The 19834-nt window shown below is 38.5% G+C and overlaps 1 long non-coding RNA gene across 1 annotated transcript; it reads right to left on the bottom strand.

Moving 5' to 3' along the window:
- Window positions 1-214: 214 nt before the first annotated feature.
- Window positions 215-18286, bottom strand: LOC119566113. The gene is made up of 3 exons (XR_005225165.1): window positions 6974-18286; window positions 5209-5313; window positions 215-3763 (listed from the first exon to the last, which is right to left on the bottom strand). It is a non-coding gene; the product is annotated as an uncharacterized LOC119566113 (long non-coding RNA).
- Between the last annotated feature and the right edge of the window lie 1548 nt (window positions 18287-19834).

A 19834-nucleotide genomic window follows, 5' to 3' on the forward strand; every position in this document is an offset into this window, starting at 1 on the left:
TCATGACACAAAGTAAAACTATTTCCCCATGTTTATTTCCCCCTAACCCCCCACTGTTCCTCAGACGTTCTTGTCAACTGCTGGAAATGGCTCACCTTGATTATCACTACAAAAAGTTTTTTCACCCCCCGCTCTCCTGCTGGTAATAGCTCACCTTACCTGATCACTCTCGTTACAGTGTGTATGGTAACGCCCATTGTTTCATGTTCTCTATGTATATAAATCTCCTCACTGTAATGTCCACTGAATGCATCTGATGAAGTGAGCTGTAGCTCACGAAAGCTTATGCTCAAGTAAATTTGTTAGTCTCTCAGGTGCCACAAGTACTCCTAGACTTTATATTGGCTTCCTAAGAACAGAATTACTGGAATTGAATATTAGGGCTCCAGGGATGATCTTGCAGGGTGCTGAGTGCCTTCAACTCCCCCTGAAGTCTGCTTAAGTCCTTGGCAGTTAAGGGCACTCCACATGCTTCAGGAGGTGCTGAACATTTCATAGAATCAAATCCTAAAAGCAGCTTCCTTGAACACTGATCACAATCACCTTTGCTAGTTTGAAAAGGCTTATGCAAGAGCAAGGAGCCACTTCTTGCTATTGTTTTGCTTTTGAATGTCTGTCATTAAAAATCTGTATTTATTTTTCTTTCTTGAAAATTTATGAATAGTATTAGACCTATAATTAATCATATTAAGTTATATGAAAATTTTGAAATGTTCTTTGCATAAATTGTGGTTAAAACTCTCTAGAGTATAAGCTTAATATTGTTTTCTGTAATTTACATTGACATGGGAGGAAGATTAGATCTTTAACACAATTACGCAATGTTTGGCAGATTCTGAGGGTAAATTTTAAGTGATTAGAATAAAGGAATAATTCAAACAAAAAAAAAAAGAAAAAAGTAGTCTAAAGGCAAACTTAGTTAAGTACGGATTTATCTGATGCTTGCCCCCTCTTATCAGGGTATATGGGGGAAGGGGAAGTTCAGCCAAGAAAAGTGACTTTCCCTACCTGCCAGACTGGTTTTCTGTTCAGCAGAGACAACAACTTGGACAGATTGGTGTTCCTTCGGTCTACAAACAGAATGACCATCATAGAATTTATTTCCATTGAGCAGCTCTCTTTAGGATCTCTTCTTGGCAGGTTCCCCAGGTTCCTTAGCTACTATATACAACAGTTGAAGAAAACCTCAAAACTTTGTGCAACAGGAGCAATCAACAGGAGTGTACATAAAACAAGCAAAGGGTAACATTCTTACAGGGGAAAGGACAATTTAGGGCCTTTCAGGAATAGAACAAGTGAAGGCCCTAATAGAAGCCAGTTCTGGGAGTGTTCCAGATTATATTTTCTCTATAGAAAACTGTTAAAGGTATAAGGAAGTCCCTTTTCTATGCAGCATAGGCTCCAGTTTCAAGAGACGAGAGACATCAATATTCATTCCCATGTAAACGCTGTACATTGGAAGCAAGACTTGTTTATATGTCTGCTGCTGAGACTTTACATCCAAAGGCAGTGGATAGCTCAGTGGTTTGAGCATTGGCCTGCTAAACCCAGGGTTGTGAGTTCAATCCTTGAGGGGGTCATTTAGGGATCTGGGGCAAAAATTGGGGATTGGCCCTGCTTTGAGCAGGGGGGTTGGACTAGATGACTTCCTGATGTCCCTTCCAACCCTGAGATTCTATGATCAGATTAAGCCTTGCCTTTCACCTTGTGAAGGCATCTGTCTAGGTAGATTAGACAGACACATAAAATGAGTACCTCAGTAGGGGGGAGGCTGCACTTTTGTGTAGGATTTGGAAAAATCTGGAAAATCGTGTTTAGTATTGAGAATGTACATTCATGTATGAAATCATCTCTGTACCATCTAATCCTTGCATTTTAGAAGCCACAATGACAACTAGAAAGCTTGGGCATGGATACATGTAATCCAACAACAGAGGCTTTCTTTTTTGGGCCCTTGGATCTGGGATCCCTTTTCTGGGCTTTAACTGATGAGCTATTTTTGAACAATGGCATTTGCAATTGCCATGTATTTGTCGACTGTTGTAACTGGTCATTAACAGTACGCTGCTGCCTTGAGGTACTGCCTAAGTGATGACTCTGTCTGTTGCCCATGTTCTTCAACTTCCTTCTAGTTTGGGATATTTTGGTAATGGGTTTGATCAATGAGGGCTACAAGATAGGGAGCAAGATAATTAGTTTTATAACGTAGCATATGTGGTGGATACAGTGTTCATCATTAAAGTCATCATTTGCCCAAAAAACACAGATTTCCTGTATACCTAATATAGGAGGCAACAACGTGGTTTCATTTGGCAAGCACTGATTTTTTTAAAAAAAAGATATCTGCTGTGTTGTTTGTGACAGTTTTACTATGTGAGGTGAAAATGTTATGTTGACCAGACGTTAGGAAACCTAAGGAGGTCATCTCCTTTCACTGAGGAAGAATAGGTGTCTGCCTGGCGTGTGCTGGGACATCGGCACATCTGGAATATTTTAGCTACTACCTATCCCAGGGTGGTGCAGTAGCAACTTTTAAAATGACAGGATTTCCCTTGGGAAGCCAATCAGGAATGCTTCTACTCGTGCGAATGAAGCAAACAGCCCACCATATCCAGGCTGACAAATTCTGGATACTAACCTGTGAGAGGGAAGTAATATGCTGACCTCAAATTACACACATTTAAGTATAATATGTGCTATTAATGCTGTTGTATAAGTGTTATTTTTTGTATTTGGACTTTATTAAAGCCACATTTTGTTACCAATCCATTGCATCCTCGCTATACTATGTCTTGAGGCTATGCATCGTTAAACAGTTTAAAACAAACAACTGCCAAGCTGTTTTGTGTAGAGGGTATTTTGGTGTGAAAATTACAGCTCTCTACCTGCATAAACTACCTTTCACTTTAAAAATAAGTTAGATGATAGAAAAAATCTGTTGGCTTTTGTACTGTGAGCCTGAAGAAGTGTTATTTATTTTATTATTTTTGTTTGTCAGTTATTCTGGTGAGGAGAATGGTTTCCCATAGCTCTTCTTACCTGTTGGCAGCAAACCATTCTCCTTAGTACATCCCAAGTGTGCGTTTTCATATCAGCACGTACTTTTCCCTCTTTTTTTCCCTTTGACACAGCAAAAGCAAATAAACTTTGAAGAGGCCTCTCAAGGGACTTGTGAGCTGTTATAAAATTGATACTTAGATTTTAGCAGTTCTTATTTTTTCAATGTGCTCTGGAATGACTATCCCTCTGATTACTGTCTGCATTTTGTTAAGGAAATTATCTTAATTGAACTTTCAGCATATAAATACATGTAAAGCAAAACATGCAACTTTTCTTAATAAATACTCACTTGTGGTTAAAAAACAAAAAGGGGGGGTCTCTTATTTTAATAACGTAATCAAAAGGTATTTTACTGCTATTGTGTAAGAAGCTGTTACTGAAGTTGAAGTTAGACATATTGTGTGACCTTTTTTTTTTTAAATTCGAAGTAGTTTGCTAACTCCCTCGGGCCCTTAACTTTGACATTTATGTAATCTGCATTATGCAAACTAATACCAGTTCCTTAGTCAGTCAGGTTTTCAGACTTTGAAAAGTTCCTTAAATAGCTAACTGATCATTTTGAGCCACCAGATTTTCATCAATCTTCCACATGAGAGGATTGGAAGTTCCAAATATGTGCAAGATCTGACCTCTCCACTCCAGCTAGTTCTTCCTTCTTGCACTTTATGATCTCTTTTTGCTTGTCACTTGCTTGCAGCTTGAACTGTAATTTCAACAGGAATATTTTGTTTCTAATTTAATCAGACTTTACTCCAGCTATCATTTTTCTAGCAGGCCATCCACAGCAGACAGGAAGTACATAAACCCAAAATCTATACATCTGAGATCTGAGGCAGTTAAGTTGTGTTTTCTAGATGATGTCTTGCATGTCAGTCTGCTATGCTCACTTGGCTGTGCAAAAGGTTATTTAACTATGCCAGGGAAAGAGGCATTACAGGCAGAGATCTGATGAGTTTGGGGAATAACGCCCCCCCCCCCCCCGAAATCCTTGTGCCATTAAAATCAGTTGATAGGGAACAGTGATTCTAAGCTAAAAAGATATGTACACAAATGTTTTGTCTTCAGCAGAGTGATGGAAAAAGTGAAAGTGAGAATTTGCATGCTTCTTGTAGAAGTAATCAAATGCTGAGATATTACAGTGATGGGCGTGGTGCAAGTACATGGATGAATAGATAGCCTTAATGTTATAATTAGTCTCCTCACTGTTTTTATGTCAGTGTCATTCCATTGACTTCAGTGGAGTTACTCCTGATTTACACCAGCATGAAAGGAGAATTGGCGCCACTAGGCTGCATTCCTCTTAACATTCCTCTGGGGTTACACAGTATGAGAGCAGAATTTGACAATACCATCTTTTTACATTTTGTTTCACAGCCTTAGAAAATGTAAAAGAAATTCTTCTATTTAAGAATTTTACCCCTGCAGACAGTTGGCTTTGGTAATATGTGCAGGTAGCTTGACTAATAAGGATTACAGCATTAAATAGGAAGCCTCTCAGGTTTCTGCCCTGAGTTTCTACTGTGGAACCAATGGCAGTCCTGCGGTTAATGCTAGACAGACGCTTCATGTTGATTTTATAAAACATTTTGCCATTTAGAACTCTGATTTTTTCCTGGAAGACTTGAGGAAAAGTCAGAGTTATTAAGGACATGGAGGCGAATTTATACTGTTACTTTCCTGTCTTCAGGACATTTCACTCCATTTGAGTTTACGTAATAAGATTTGTTCCTCTCAAAATGTTTTGCATTCCTAAGTCATTTTAACTTTTATGCATAAACTAAAAATCAAAGTAATGCCTTTCTCCTGGGAAATGCATTGGTCTCAAGAAATATATAAATATTCAATAATGATTATCTATGTCAACAGCTATAATGATAAACCAACAGACTGCAGCAAAAGAACAAAATGCACATCATGTAAAACTAACAGAATTCCTACTTGATGAATATAGCTGAGTTCTAACAAATTAAATTTATCCTACAAGTTAATGAAACTATAGCAAATATACAAAAAGTTGTACCTTTGCCTGTAATGCTCTGTGGGGGTCATGAATATTTCATGAAAATAAAGTCATTACTCAAAGGGCCAAGGAACATGTCTTATCTATGCTAGTAAAGCACAGTGAAAGTTAACAATTGGACTACTCACATGAGGTAGATTAACAGGCTTTATTCCTGGATTTGCCACAGCTCTGGAACTGCCAAGCAGTATGAAGTTGTCATCTAGTAACATTCAGGACAATGTCATCTTATTCTGAAAGTTACCCAACAAATTCTGGTATTAACAAAATCATCATCTTGAGATGTGAATAGGTTATATAATTTCACTACTGCTAATTACAGACAGTGTAGGCAGTGGTGGTGAAGGTTGCTTAAAATTAAACTGAACCAAATTTCATTTAGATGGGGGCGGGGGGGAGATAAAGGGGACACTGTCAATTTAAATTTCATCCAAAATTTAAATTAAAACAAAAAAAAAAGTACAAAACCCAAGAGCCATGTTGTAATGACAGTAGGACCTTTGGAGTAGGCACAACTATTACACACATTTCTGTGAGTTTTTAAATTGAAATGTGAACAGTTATTTTTAAATAAATAAGCATTGCATTGCAAGCTCTGGTATGCAGACATTGATAGTGAACCTGACTATAAAGCAAAGTGAAATTGACTTCACTCACCTTTCACTGACCATACTGATAGTCCGATCCAGCACCTGCAGAAGTCATTGGAAAGGGTCCCTTTGACTTTAATGGGTGTTGGATCAGGCCCATATGGCATAAACAGCTAAAAGTAAATTGGAATTCAAAATTCTTTCCAGTGTAGTAATATAAAGCACTGTTATCAATATGTTTATCAATATGTAGGATTTATCATCTCACACCTTTCACCTGGCTCTGTACTTACTGGTTTCAGTGAAAATACCAGGAGAGAGGCTAGTCTTTCTCTGAGTTACCTTAAACCAGGAAGGCCTTTTGAATTCTGCTGTGTGTTCTTTACAGCCTCTCATGGCAGGGGAGTGGCGCATGGAGCAATTGTTCTGTGAATGATAGGAAATGCCAATAGCCAGCCCTTATAAGCTTGCTGCTAGGCTACTTTTGGTAGCTTATGAAGGGATCTGGCAATGTTCATGATATAGGAAATTACTTCTTTTAAAGTAGGAGAACAAGAGCAGAAGCATTAGCTGCTTAAGAGGCTAGTGAGCTTTCTTACTCCTATATTTTGGGAATGTTTGCACAGTTGTGTAAATGATGGCGTGTGATATAGGGCTAAAAGGGTCTGTCTCAATGGAGCTCCCCAAAAAAGCAAATACGGTGGCCAGCTAATTTTTAAAGTATTCAGTTCAGTAGCTCGTTCTATATGAGTGAGTTCTATCTACTGCATGACCAAGCAGCTAGGGGCATGACAATGACAGCCTACAATACGACGAAACTGGGAAAGCCTGGGTCTTCATTCCATCCAGGCTTTCAGCATTCCTCCACACTGCAGTTTGACACTCTCTTTATTAGTGCTAAGTATCAGGGTGCAGCCGTCTTAATCTGTATCCACAAAAACAAGGAGTCTGGTGGCACCTTAAAGACTAACAGATTTATTTGAGCATAAGCTTTCGTGGGTAAAAACCCCACTTTAGTGCTGCTGTCAAAGCCTATGCTGCCAAATATCATTCAATGATGTTATACCCTTTCTCCAGATGTGGAAAATATAATAGACAATCTGAGAGGAAACTTAGACCTCAGCCAGACCATTTTAAATGATTCCCATTTACAGTAAAATGTGTTTTAAGGTTAGTTAATATTTTAAATGTGGAATTTTAATTGTGCACCATGTCTGAATTTTAAAAAAAATTCCATTGTGTTTTTGTCAGCTCTCCATAGGCTCTTAGGGCAGGAAGAACTTTTAAAGAACAGTTTGCTCACCAGACAGCCTTTCTGTAAACTCTCCCAGCTCTCTCTCTTCCACCTGTAAGTCCCTTCCCACAATGTATGCTTTGAACTCCATCAGCTGGGCTCCTGTTGTTCATCTTCCTGAAAACTGGCCCAGAATTTCAGTAGAGACCTATAAATTTCATTTTGTGTAAAAATAGTAATAAAAATTAAATTCAAGGAAGATGCAGGTGGATAGTGTCTCTCAGGTCAGCTCTTCTGGAGAAATGGCATTTTTCCAGCAGCTGCTGTTTAGTATTAGGTACTTGTGAGTCTAATTCTATAAGCGAACTGTATACTGGAGATAATATATTGCTCTTTCCCCCTTCTGATTAATCAAACATGCTGGAACAATCTGCACAGAATAGGATTGTTGGTGATTTTTGCCAGATCTTGCTGTCATGAACATAATATACAACTGAATTGAAATGATGCTATCATATGCTTGATAAATGTTGGTTAAATCACATTCATACTGTTCCTGGATTATAATTGTGGCAGCAAAATGACTACACATACTCTCATGAAAGTAGAAATGTTTCACAGTGAGTTAGAAATACTGTATCTGGTTGATTTATATATGTTATATTCTAAGCTACGTAGTCGCTTAAATGAGCTTACGGTAATGATGGAAGGGTAAAGGCTTGAGGAGGCTTTCACACCGAGGAGAATTATACTCATGGCTCCATTTAATATCTATCTTTTATATGATTTTTGTCTAGTATCAAAATTAGTTGGGCCAAGTTCTACTGCATTATCCATATGCAACTACATTGACTTCAGGTGGGTTGGCTGCATTCACATCAGTAACTCTCTCCCTCACAACCACTTCTTCACATGCTTAATCCTGCTGGGGAAAATTCTTGCATGTTCACAACTTACCTTTTAGGGAAATGGCATATATGTACAGCGTGGAAATTTAATGTGGCTTAAAAAAAACCAGACATGCAAATGTAAGGAAAATGTTGGATCCAGGGTTAATTCATGGGTGACACTTGCCAGCAGAGATTCTTCTAAGGAGGACATGCTTTATCCTGTTTTGGGTCCAACACTGTGTGTGTATATTGGCACTTGGCATACCTGTCACTTTTGCAGCACACACATTCACATCGCTAGCTCTGCTCCCATCTGGCTTCATGTTGGTTGAGGGTTTCCCAAAATACTTTCCAGTCTGAAACTTACTAGACTGATTTATATCAAGAAAGCTCCTTTGTTTTACAGTCTTCACTTGAAGTGTTTTGACATCATTTTGGTCTCCAATAGCCATTGCTGTAGCATCCATCCTTGCTACTCTTTGCATGGCTAATAGCTGCTCTATTTTGTTTCTGTTCCGCTGGAACCTTCATTTCTCCAGCACCACTTCTCCTCCTGCAGATTGTGTTACTAACGAGTATGCATGAATCTCTCTTGTTTACTTGACTTGGGCTCTGCTTGCTGCTCAAAACTGCCAGCTACACCTTTTCTTCACATTAAGTTACATCATCATACAACAATGAAACTTCAGCAATATACTCCTCACTTCAGAAGGATTAAAGGATACCCTTACATCAGGCTGTCTTCTGCAAAGGATTTTAATGGCAATGAATTGCTTAAGCCTGGACAAATAATTTCACTGTGACTCATGCGTGAGGCAAAGCACAGAACTTGCAGCTCCCAGAGTGGGGGTGGGGTTACACTGGTTTTAAGAGATCGGTGTGATCTCTTACCCTTAGGCTTTCTAGGGGTTTTCAGAAGGCAGCCTTACACTGGTCTTCCTCAGCCCCTGCACTAGGGGAATTGTCTCCCAGCCACAAAAAGGGTTTTTAGGGCACCTTTATGCCACTCTGGCCCCTTTACCTGGGGTACAGTTAATAGAGCTGGCATGTTTACTTACTAAATATTACAAGAAGAACATATTTACTTATAACATGTTTTTCATTTGAGCATATGACTGACTGAGTTTTTCATATTTTTCATTCAGCTTTGAAATAAAAAAACCCCAACATTCTTTCAAAGAACAAAATGCATGAAACAATAAATCATACACAAGAGAAGTAAATAATATAAATATATCATCTCCTGTTTTAAAAGACCACACAAATGAACACATACAGACAGCTAAGTGTATAAAAAACAGTGAGCATCTTTTAGCTAATATGTAATTTATAGATTATTAGCATTAAAAATAAAACTAGAAAGATAAACCATCACAAGATGTTATTGATATTCAGGGAGCAAGGATAGACACAACCTTTCAGCATCTGAATCCAGGTAATCACTTATATAAAATAAGGTCTTTTATTATTATTATTAAGCTAAAACAAATTATAATTTGTTTCTCTGTGTGTCTTTCTACATGCCATTAATTAAAAGAAATGTAGTGGGAAATAATAGTGAGCCAGGAAACCTACGCCCAGGTCTTGCAACTAGAAGCATGTGAGCATACCCCTGCACTTGCATGGAGTCTCATATTTAAGTCAATGAGAATCCACTAGTGCAGGAGGCCACCCGTGCAGTGAATTGCAGGATCAGGGCCCAGATAATAACTTAGATGACAACGTTAATAGTTTTCTAATGGGGATTATGAGTTGTTGTTAGAGATATTATGAAAAAACTGATATTTTACCAAACTGCATTTCAGTTTTTCTTCTATTATGTTGTGAAAACAACTACAATCCTACAAATTATAATAGAAGTATGCAAAAGGGTACAGGATATAGTTCTAGTATGTTTAAAGAAACAAAGTGAACCTTTAATTAAGAGATTCTTAATAGCAATAGTCTGAGGTATCCAAAATCTGAATATTTGTAGATTTAATAAATTTTCCATAAATTCTAAATTATATAGAACAAACATATTGTTTTAAGTGCATCAGTAAGTTTGAATGCTGCTCTTCTCTAAAGGGCAGGCTTTGATCTATCATTAGTCTTACAGTTTTGTTTTTTGTACATCATTAGTATGTTCTAAATGTACAAGGTTTTTTGTTTTTGTTTTTTAAGTTAGAGTCTGAAATTTGTCAAATATAGTTTGAGGAACTTTTACTGGAGAGAAAAATAATAGTCAGTGGGATATAAGGAACAGAATGTGGTAAAGAAATGAGATCAGATTTCTATTCAAAAGACAGACAGACAGTCCTGAGGTAGCTGGAGAATGAATGGGCTATCAAATCTGCATTTTCAGGGACCTTGAGGTATCTTACTGTCTCATCAAAGTGTGCATAATGTTGATGGAATTTATTTGTGTATCAGGGCAAGGATGAATCTCATATATTCCTATTTACCTTCAATATTGGTATTTCTTCTATCACAGTGCTGTCTATAGCCTGCTGGAAGTGATCTAATACACGGAAGTACTATAGCAATGCGATTAGAATATCTCATCATATTTATAATTTGTCCAACATACAATGATGCTACCCTACACAACTTATTTTTCTTACATAAAATACGCTGTCTTTTGGGAAATTTTAGTTATTAGCCTTAATATAAAATGCACCCCAGGATGTCTTGTTCGTCTTCCTTTTTTTTGTACTTACTCTATTAGGTACCTAAACTCCATTTAATGCTCATATTAATTTATTATTCTCACCAGGGAAACCTAATAATATTACAGGAGGCAGTAGTGAAATTAATACTGTACTTCCTAAATCTTATCTTAGTAAAAGTAATTAGCTTGGTTTTATTTCTAAAATTTTTTTCAAAATCTGTCTCTTTGTGGAGTTAGCAAAGTTGCACTCTGGAGTTTAGCATGGTAACCTAAGAGGGTTAAACATCGGAAAATTTTGCAGCTGTATGCATTTTCAAGCAGCAAAGCAATTTGGTTTGCTGTTAAGTCCCTTTAAATAGAGAGATTTCTTCAATTTTCTGAAGTAGTAAAAAGCATGTGATGTAAGTTATTAAAGACTTACGTTTGGTGTTTTAGAAACACAGACAATTTGCTGCAACAAAAATGTTTGAGTTTAAGGAACTGATTTGAATTATTGAAGTCAGTAGCACTACTTAAGTGCAATGCTGGATTGGGGCCAGAGTGCTCATCGCTAGACTGGATTGAGCTCCCGAACTTCCAAGAGGTCATAAATTGGCCTCTAATATTTCAGAGCAGATTTTACATAGCCATTTTTTGGGCAGGAAGTTTTTGATTGCAAGGTTTGCACAGGCAGAAATGCATTTTTGCACGCAAACTGTATCTGTATGGGCTGATGGGCTTTGTACATACACAATGCGAGGTTCTGAGCCAAGTACTTTTAGAGGTTGCTTTTATATACACAGTTTTTAAATCATTACTAATCACTTATAGCTAGACTGTGCCCAGTGTTGGGCTGGTGCATGGTTGCCCAGGTGGTAGCAGGTGTAGAGAGTGGAATTTGGTAATGTGCAGGAAAAAAATGACAGGGCTCAGCAAGAGCTTGGATGTAAGGAGAAAAGAAGAATGAGGAGTCAAGACTAAAGCAAGTTAGCATTGATAGGAGAGAGGAAAGAGGGGCAACTGAAAGGAGACAAGATGCTCTCTTACGGAGAAACTGAATTTGAGACAGTGGCCAGCTGTCCAAGAAGAAAGGCTTTTAAAGTTGTGAACCCTGGACAAGAGGGAGAGGTCAAGGCTAGAAAGAGAGATTTGAGAATCATCTGTCTAGTAGGAATGGGTGAAATCATCGGACAGGATAAATTAACCTAGGATGAAATACACCCGTAGCAGAAGTCCAGCACAAGATGTTAAAATAGGACTTAAGTGGGACCAGTCCTCCGTATAGGGGTCAACTTCACCCTTAAAGGGGGAGAGAAGGATGGGGACATGCTGAAGGTGCAGTCAGAAAGTTAGGAGTGGAACTTGGAAAGCTGAGAGAACAGAGTAAGTGTAAGAGAAGATTAGAGATTAATGATGGCAAAAGCAGCAGACAGATGAAGAATAGAAACAGATTAGTGTCTTTTCCACATAGCTAGGCTGATACAAATGGAAATTTTGCCATCTAGATTTGTATGAAAATCAAATCCAACTAGAGATTCATCTCATTCAAAGAGAAGAGGAAAGAGTGGAATTTGTGCCTATATTGTTTAAAATTAGTTTGTGTGCATGATTTAAACACATACTGAGAATGTTACCGAGTCAATGTGGCATGGCCATAGATGCTGATCCAAATGTAGAGACTGGAATAGAGATTTTACTGAAATTGAGATGAAAGGTCAGTGTATGTCGATAACAGATACAGAACTTTTACCCAGAAAAAAAGTATGAACATATAAACTGTGGTTTAGATGGGGAGTACTTTGCTGAAACAAGACAATAGCGCAATACTGTATGCTGAAACAAGGTAATAGTGCAATAAAACGACTTACAGAAATTTCCATAGAGGTTTGCCAAACAAATGCTTATGCAAGCAGCAAAGCATTATGTTTTATGATGTAAAACTTTTCATGTAATGCAAACCACTGCAATTCTCTAACAGATCCCCAAGCTAAATTTAAGTTCACTTTGTAGCTTCAGGCACCGGATAAAATAATATACATCGTTATGACAAATTACTGAAATATTATGAGTCATACCACAATCAGATTGGTAACCACTATTGTTCATTCCGTTTCCTACATTTGGATGTAGGAATACATATGAAATAAATCACCATACATGATATTATGGAGAAGCTTTAAAAGTTTATCAATGAAATAAATGAGAATTTAAAACTAGAAAGCTTGATTTTTATCAGTTTTTTAAAAATCCATCTTGCACCTCTAACTGGAGAACCCTAGCTTACAGGGTTGTCAGACTTGAGTCTTTCACATACACTAAATTCATTTGTTTTTTATTAGCATTTTGTGTATCCAAAGAAAGTTATAGAGGTGATTTCTATACCTGGCCAATCTGATTTTGGCAAATTCAACAGGGCAGTGGAAGATTCTCTTGGATTGTTGCTCAGCAGATTATCAGAGATAAAAGAGAGGAGAAGAAGACAGGAAATTATTAAGGAACCTCTATGCACTACTGCAGTTTTTCAGTTGATTCACTGAGGTCAAGTACTTAATTACTACAACTAAGAGCTACTTCAGATATATGTACCCTTAATAATAGTCTTAATTGGTAGATTTCAAACTTCCCCAGATAGGAATAACCTCTCCTTCCTCCAAATGCTGCAATATGTCCATAACAGTTTCTAGATTGGAAGACTTGCCAGTCTGTCTGGAGAGCGCAGTAGCCACACAAATTATTCAGATTAGGCACAGGTGTGAAAACAGTGCTCTTATATGAACTAGCTGAATAACTCTGCAAGGGAAAGTGTATTGTAAAGGCTTTGCAAAGAATGTCCCATCACACAGTTCATTGCACTTAATTATACCTGTTTATGCTTTTGGAAACAAAACAAGACAAATCTCCATGAAAATGAGGAAAGGAAAACATGGAGTTGAAGGGCCCTGGAAGCTGTCATTAAGATACAGGCTAGGAAAATCATAAAGGTGATTTGGAGGGTCAAAAGCTCCCAAAATAAAAGTTATATAAAGAGGGCCATTTAAAGTAACATAATCCAAGAGGGGCACCATAAACTTTTATGCTGCTCCTTTATATGGAGATAAGGGAATGGATATACCAGTTTGTTCGGTATGAATTTATAAGCATAACCATGTGTAGACCACAAGGAGCTAAGGACACACGATACTGTACATAATCTGTCTCCTAGTCACAGTTAGTTCATGAAGAGAAGTTTATTCACAATTCAAGTGTCTACACAACATGATGATAGTTGCACTAGGTAGAAAGTTATGACTCTCATTCTCTGAACATTCCTGATGTAATGTGACATAAGCTTAAACCAAGATACATTTACCCTTAACATTATTTCTGTAAATCACATTTATCGTTTTGTGCCTGAGTGCTATCACTTTTCTGTCTACATCACTATTTTAACATTTTCAGTTAGACTATGTTTGACATTAGTATGGAGACACTTTACATAGATAGATGTGACCTTTTTATTTAGGGCTGGAGTTGCCAAAACAGCCTGAACTGTGCTTGATGGTGCTGCCACTTAGAATATAAAATCTGCATTGGCCTACAAACTCAGCTCTGTACACCCTGAACACTGCACATTTCATTTTTAACAATGAAGTAATAAGATTAGAATGAAAAATAAAATGGAAACTGTTGTATAGTTTATATTCAAACAACACTATAAAAATGCACCAAAGCCAACTGTAATCCATATATATCACCTTCACACAGCAGGAGGAAAATGTCAACTTTTATGTAGCTTGCGCCACTCATCTAAAAAATCAAAAAAACCAAAACAAACAAACCACACACCTCACTCATCCTTAAGTAAACAGCTTCCGTAAACATAGCCTACTTCTTGAAATTGGGATATATAAAATCACATAAGAGAGAATGGAGATCTGCAGGCTAATGCTAATTCAAATAATTACTGCAAGCCTATAATTACAGCAAATTAAAAAATATTTTGTTTGAAATAAAACTTATTTAGGACCTGTCTTCCAAAAGTTGCATTCTGGTGCTCGTAATGCTGAGTTATCTGCGCATATGCATATCTGGGAGAATGGCCACTTATTCATTTGCACATACAAATACCTAATTTGTGTACATAGTAATGTTAATTACACATGCAAATTAAGCATACATATAAATAGGGCCAGATCTTTTAAAAAATTAGGCCCTTGCTTTTGTCAAAAATTTAAAAACTGCATTTCAATATTTTTAGTTGAAAAGGAGATATGGCACTTGCTCACAGTATATTTCAGAAGCTAAACAACTTGAAAAATTGTTTGCTTTCTTCTTGACTGTTGTTGTTTGTTTTAAAGTTCTGTATTCTCATTTTCCCACTTTCCCCATCTGTGAGGCCTATGTACTGGGAAATGGTGACCACAGTATATACACTATGTCCAATTGGAAGTCAAAATGTCTGCTTGATTATTATTCTAGTTAAACCTTTTTATCTGGCTTTGACACAGTGTTCATGTGCAAAATGAGCATTTGTAGAGCTAGGACTTTAGTTGACCTTCTTTATTGGTATCCCTTGTTCTCATGCATTTTAGCCGTATACAATGGGATTTTTATGGTCCATACAGAGTTGATTGTTGGAATTCGTGGCACTACTTTGCCTTCATCCGTGTTTCCTAGCTTTTGATGATGATCACATTTCACCTCAAGTGTAGACTTAAAATCTATTACATTTTGGCTCACCACAGCCTCTATTCTAGTTTTTCTGACCTATATAAGAACTGGGAAATTTACTTTGTAGCAGTGTGTAAAATTTTGTTTTGATGGTACAGTCCAGAAAAATTATATTTCATCATAATTCGTTTCTATTTTCTGCCTATATGACTGACTGCCTGAAATTCATAAATGGGTACCCAGGTCTCTGCAACTTTTCTGGCAATACTTATATTATCAAAATTACATTAGATGTGATTGACTGACAAGTAGACCTTGGTGACTTAAGTCACCATTAGTCCAACTGACAGGAAGTTATGTGTCATACTGGCTCAAGGGTGCACTTTGATGCTGATCTGTCATCAAGGGTACTCCACCCCAATCTGAGATGAGATTCATTGCTTTATTATGTTACTTCATCTCCTTAGTATTTGTATGCCTGATTTCGATCCAATTTGGATGATTACAGCTGGCTTCGTAGGAAGAACTTTGGGAACACTAGAATTCCTCACAAATTCTACTACTAATCATTTTTCCAAGAAACATCAACCTATCACCCCTCTTGCCTACATATTACACTAGTTTCAGATTGACCTGTGGATTGAATGAGTACAAGGTGCTTTCATTCAGTTTTATGAACTCTGATATCTGAGCAACCCACAGTCTAAGGAAAGTACAGTAACATTTTAAAAACATGCATTGATTTTTTAAGGAACATGGATATCATCATAATAAAACACACAAACAAACAAAAAAAGAAAACAAGAAAAGAAACCACCTGAAATGGATGGTAGCCATTTAAGTACAAAATTTAAGTATTGCTACATGATAGACTATCGTTTCAAAGAGTGCTTGTTCCTATGCGTATTCCACTTCTGGTAGCACATGTGGTCAACAAACCTGAGACTGAAAGGTTTTTGGTAGCACTGTCTGTTGCTGGCCAACTGTCACTCCAGTTCCTTCTCACACCTTTGGCCTGAGACAGAGTGCTCATGTCCACACCTAGCTGTACTCTTGGATAGCTCCTTTCTTCTTGTACGTATTTAGTATTTATTTATTATGTATTTAGAAATAGTTTAGTTTGGTAGAGGGGTCTCAGGTATGGGGGTTATATCCCCTGTCTCCCTCCTGCTTCCTGCCACCAGGAGCCTCTAGATTACACCCAAGGCTCTTGGTTTCAAAAACTGTGGGATCTGTCTGAGGACACTGCCTTTCAATGACAAGCACGACACTGTTTTATACTACGTCAGAGAGACTGACATCACCTCCAAGTGCAGCATCTGCCATTCCTTTTAGTGATGGACCAGACAGGAGAGGGAGGTCTGTCTGAAATGTTCCTCGTGGATAGAACCATAAGAGCAAAGACTGATCCAGACCCAGGGGATCCCCCCCTGTACATTGGTCTTAGGAATCCAGGAGTGGCCTGTTGAGGTCAGCTTCAGTTAGTTCCAGAGCCTTCAACATCAAGCACTTAGATTCCGGTAAGAAGCTGGGAAAGAGTGAGGACATAGGATCTATACATTCCCCTCACACCCCACCCCCAAAATGAGAAGGATAGATCTCTCTCCAAGTCATTGTCTTCAAAGAGAAAAGGACTATCTACATCCCACTCCAAAACTTTGGAGGCCTTGTGTCCCAGGTGATGACAAGTACAGCCAGTACTGCTAAGGGGCCAGCACTCTGACCAAGCTGAACACACAGATGGTGCCAAATAGAATGGGGAAAATCAGCATGGGACCTTCTAAGAGAAGGTTCTTACACAAAAGGTGGAATCACTTCCAGACCCAGGAGCTACAGAACCAGTCCCCACTCAGCATATCTAGAGAGGCTTCTGTTCAAGACAGTTCCTCATCCCAAAGACAAAAGGCTTATCCTGGACCTAAGGCTACTAAACTCCTACATTCAAAATCTGAAGTTCAGGATGGTCACCCACTCTGCAATAATCCCATCCCGGGATCAAGGCAACTGGTTTACAACTCTTGATATCAAAAATGCTATTTTCATAAAGACATTCATTCAACACACAGGAGATTCCTGAGATTTGTCATAGATATAGACCATCATCAATATAGGATGCTTCCGTTTGGACTATTGACAGTACTGAGTGTATTCATTAAGGAGTTAATGGTTGTGGTAGCCCATCTATGAGCTCAGGGCATTGCAGTCTTGCTTATCTGGACAACTGGCTCATCAAAGGTCAATCATACCAGAGCATACAAGATGCCACACACATGGTGAGGTATCTTTCAACATCTCAGCCTCAGATTAAACATAGCAAAAGTCCATTTTAGCCCTGACACAGAAGATGGAATTCATTGAATTGAGACCGGATTCAATCACTGCAAGGGCATACTACTTCAGGTGATGTTACTGGAGATGCTCCGTTTTAGGTGTCTGTGTGTCCTTGGGATGTTGATCAGAGAGTCTAAGACTAACTGAATGAAAACTTACTAAACTATTTCTATTACAATATTTTTCTAGGTAGGAGAAAAGTGAGCACTGCCACAGAGCTCCGTCTCAGGCCGAGGACAGTTGAGAAGGAACTGAAGGGCTCAGGTCGTGCGTGTGCTAGATGAGGTGCCAACAGCACCGTGAGATGACTGCTGTGGATGTGTATCCTGACCAAGCACTGCTACCAAAAACTCCTATCAACAGCGCAGGGAGCCCTTGCACCTAAAGTGGGGAACCTACAGGGGGACACATCTTGAAGAACCTCAGTTACTACACATGGTGAGTAACCCTCTCTTACCTGTAGAGAGACTGAGACATTTTACAATTAATCAGTCAACTTCAGCTAACCCCTCAAACATTAGTATGGGCTTACCTTGCCGTACTGAGTCACATGATGTCAGGTACTTACATAACCGCATTCACAGACATCAGCTGTGCTGCAGACATTTTTACAAGGATCGTAAGTGGGAGCTACAGGACAACATGACTCAACTCAAATTCAATCAGTGGGAGTCTTCTGGTCATAGCATTGAGCCCAAACAATAGGTGCCAAAGATAGGGTCCAGGAACGGTCAAGGGGTAGACAGGGAGGTGGCAACATTTTCCGACAATACAAAATTACTCAAGATAGTGAAATCCAAAGCAGACTGTGAAGCATTACAAAGGGATCTCACAAAACTGGGTAACAAAATGGCAGATTTCAGAGTAGCAGCCGTATTAGTCTGTATCTGCAAAAAGAAAAGGAGTATTGTGGCACCTTAGAGGCTAACAAATTTATTTGAGCATAAGCTTTCATGATTTACAGCTCACTTCATATTCAATGTTGATAAATGCAAAATAATGCCCCTTGGAAAACAATCCCAACTATACATACAAAATGATAGGACCTAAATTAGCTGTTACCACTGAAGAACAATCTTGGAATCATTGTGGATAGTTCTCTAAAAACCATCTGCTCAGTGTGCAGCAGCAGTCAAAAAAAGCTAACAATGTTAGGAACCATTGGGAAAGGGATAGCGAATATGACAGAAAATATCATAATGCCCACATCTTGAATACTGCATGCAGTTCTCGTCCCATCTCAGAAAAGACACAGGGAAGGGCAACAAAAATTAAGGCTATAGAACAGCTTCCGTATGAGGAGAGATTTTAAAAAGACTGGTTTCAGAGTAACAGCCGTGTTAGTCTGTATTCGTAAAAAGAAAAGGAGTACTTGTGGCACCTTAGAGACTAACCAGTTTATTTGAGCATGAGCTTTCGTGAGCTACAGCTCACTTCATCGGATGCATAGCATATCGTGGAAGCAGTTTCCACGATATGCTATGCATCCGATGAAGTGAGCTGTAGCTCACGAAAGCTCATGCTCAAATAAACTGGTTAGTCTCTAAGGTGCCACAAGTACTCCTTTTCTTTTTAAAAAGACTGGGACTGGTTCACCTTGGAAAAGAGATGACTAAGGGGGATATGATAGAGGGCTATAAAATCATGAATGGCATGGAGAAGCTGAAAAAGGAAATATTATTTACTCCTTCACATAACACAAGAACCAGGGTTCACCCAACGAAATTAATAGGCAGGAGGTTTAAAACAAACAAAAGGAATTCACACAATGCACAGTCAACCTGTGGAACTCGGTGCCAGGGGATATTGTGAAGACCAAAACTATTACAGGGTTCAAAAAAGAATTAGATAAGTTCATGGAGGATAGGTGCATCAATGGCTACTAGCCAAGATGGTCAAGGATACAACCCCATTCTCCGGGTCCCTAGCCTCTACTGCCAGAAGCTGGGAGTGGCCAACATGGGATGGATCACTTGATGATTGCCTGTTTTGTTCATTCCCCCTGAAGCACTTGGCATTGGCCACTGGTGGAAGACAGGATATTGGGCTAGATGGACCATTAATCTGATCCAGTATGGCTGTGCTTGTTTTCTTCTTATGCCTGAATTTGTTAGGAGACATTCCTGATTTCATGGTGTCAACACCTTATGTAGGTTTCCTCCAGTCCCCCTGCTGCTCACAAAATTAAACAGAATGAGGCGAGAGTTATCTTAGTAGCACCAACATGATCCAGATAGTTCCTGTTCCCTCTGTTACATCAGCGATCTGTCTGCTCGCCCTGTCCATTGATCTGTTGACTAAGGACAGAGGCATGACTCACCATCCCAAACACCTGTCTGGTGTTTGGATAATGTGAGAGCTAGAAGGAGCATGATCACATGGAGTACAGTCCATCCTAACGTGGATCAGGAAGGACATGCCTAGAAAATG

The sequence above is a fragment of the Chelonia mydas genome, chromosome 4, assembly GCF_015237465.2.
Source record: "Chelonia mydas isolate rCheMyd1 chromosome 4, rCheMyd1.pri.v2, whole genome shotgun sequence".
Taxonomy (NCBI): Eukaryota; Metazoa; Chordata; order Testudines; family Cheloniidae; genus Chelonia; species Chelonia mydas.